Genomic DNA, 2,412 nt, shown 5'->3' with positions numbered 1-2,412 from the left:
CTTGGACAATTTTCTCAGTGGTTTTATTTTTCTCTTCCTGTTCTGGAATTCTGATTACATGTAGGTTATTCCTTTTGATGGTATCCCACATGAACCTTAGGCTTTCTTCATTTTGTTTTGATCTTTTTTCTGATCCCTTTCCAAAGAAGTATTTAGGTATTTGTCTTCAATCTCAGTAATTCTATCTTCCATTGCATCAATTCTACTCCTTTGCCCTTTCAATGTGTTATCTATTTATGACAATTTAGTATTAATTTTCTGGATTTCTATCTGTACGTTTAGAATCATTTTTAGTTTTTCATTTATTTTTTCATTTTGTTCTTGTATTTTCTTCCAAAATTCTTCTAGGGTTTTGTCTGTATTTTCCTTGTTCTGTCTTTCAGTCCTTTGAAGATACCTAAATATAATTCTTTTGAATCCCTTATCAGAGAGTTCCCATGTTTCTTCCTCAGGGATGTGTTCTGAGTCTGTATCCTGCTCCTTTGTTTATACCACTTTATCTTGCTTCTTTGTGTGGACTGTTATGGTCTGTTGTCTCTGAGACATTGTGATGCTGTTGTATTTAGATCTCCATTAACTGTTTGTGAAGAACAGCCAAGGGTGAGTCAGGCTTTTCTTGGTGATTGTTTACCACTGGCCTGTTGGTGGAGAAGGAAGTGGTGGTTCTCACTCAGTAAGTGAAGCTGCAGTAGTTGTGGGTGTAGTTGAGTCATATGGGGACTGTTGCTGTCTCCCACTCAGTTAGATAAAAATAACAATTGAATAACCATCAAAAAAGTAAAACCAATTGGACAGAAAATACACCATGTAATCACACAGGAACAGTAATGAAAAAAAGAGAAAAGGAAAGAAGAAGTAGCAGTAGAAGAAGAAGGAGAAGAAGGAGATGAAGGAGAAGAAGAAAATCCCTGCAATAACTGTGGAGAGGGCAGTAAGAGGAAAAAAAGTAGAGAAGGAGAATAATGAAGAAAAATGGGAAACATGCAGAAAGAAAACCAAGGAATGGGTTAACCATAAGAAAGGAAAAAATATATATCTATTGCAACCAGGAACAAGGAAAAGAAAATAAGCTAAAAACCAGAACATGGGAGAGAGAGAAGAAACAATAATAGTAAAAAGGACAAATGTAATACTAATAATAGTAGTTATAAAACAGAGAAAAACAAACAAACTGAAAAACAGAAAACAGAAAAAAAAAAAAAAGAATCAGGGCAGGGTGGTGCATGGCACCCAGCCTCTGTCTGAGCATGCAGACTGGGATGGAATTCCTGCTGGCCTAGAAAGCTGGTGGGAATGAGCGATGGCCACACCTCCATTCACCAAGAGAGTGTGGGGTATAAGAGTAAAAAGGGGAATGTCACACCTTTCCAGTTGTCTGGGTCTGGAATGTCCTTGGGGCTCCCGGCAAGTGGAACCTGCTCTTAAGTCTCTGGAATATGGGAGAATGCTGTCACTTTAAATATCCAAAATGGTCAAGCTGCTTGTAAACATTCAAAATGGCTGCACTCTCTGGACAGACAAAAGTCCACAGCTCAGCTGCCCTTCCTCTTCGCTACTTCCCCTTTTATTCCCCAATCTCCAGAGCAGTACTCTGTGCAGTACCTGGTTAACAGGGCTGATTTTGTGGTTAATTCTTGGGTCCTATCACCACTCAGCAATATCCAAGCTGTCTGTGCTGTCAGGATCACTGCCAGACTGCAGCTCCATATGTCTCCTTTTTGTTATTTTCATGGAAATTCTTCTGCTAGTTGGAGTTTAGTCCACTTCTATATCCTTCCCTTCAAGGATCAGAGGTTCAGTATTATCTTCTGTATCTATGATAATTGGTTCCCCTTTGATTTGTTGAAGAGGGTCTGTGCAGTCTTTCTGCCTAATCTGTCATCTTACCAGAACTCAGCGATCTACTTTTGAAAAATCAACCAGTGAGAACCCAGCTCTACTCTGACAGACATGGGGTTTCCATGAGTTGGAACTGACTTGACACCAACTGGTAGCTGGTATCTTTAAATATAACCTGTATGTCACTTTCTTATATGTTTCTACATCCTGAGTACAATACTTAGGACATGATATGCAGGAAATGTTTCTTAAGTAAATTAGTGGATGTCTTAAATAAGAGTCCAGGAGGTAAATTATAGATAAAGTAATGGAGGGTGGAGCAGGGAGAACAACAGCTAAGTGAAATCCTAGGCTCCACCCCTTCCATGTCATTGGATTCAAAATTAGAGAATCATTCAGCCCCAGGAACTGGGCTGGTGCCAGAAATGTAGGCTGGCCACTCTTCCTGAGCTGATGAAGAGTAGATTCTCCCTAGGGCCAGAAGACATCGTGTAATTTGATCTATGGGACTTTGCCCCCCAAAATTTATTGTGGATCCTGCATTTGCTCCCAAGGTAGTAGTTGCCCACAACC

The sequence above is a fragment of the Orycteropus afer genome, unplaced genomic scaffold (assembly GCF_000298275.1).
Source record: "Orycteropus afer afer isolate SDZICR_OR568_19922 unplaced genomic scaffold, OryAfe1.0 scaffold00089, whole genome shotgun sequence".
NCBI classification, from domain to species: domain Eukaryota; kingdom Metazoa; phylum Chordata; class Mammalia; order Tubulidentata; family Orycteropodidae; genus Orycteropus; species Orycteropus afer.
The sequence above is the reverse complement of the archived record's forward strand: the minus strand, read 5'-3'. Positions refer to the sequence as shown.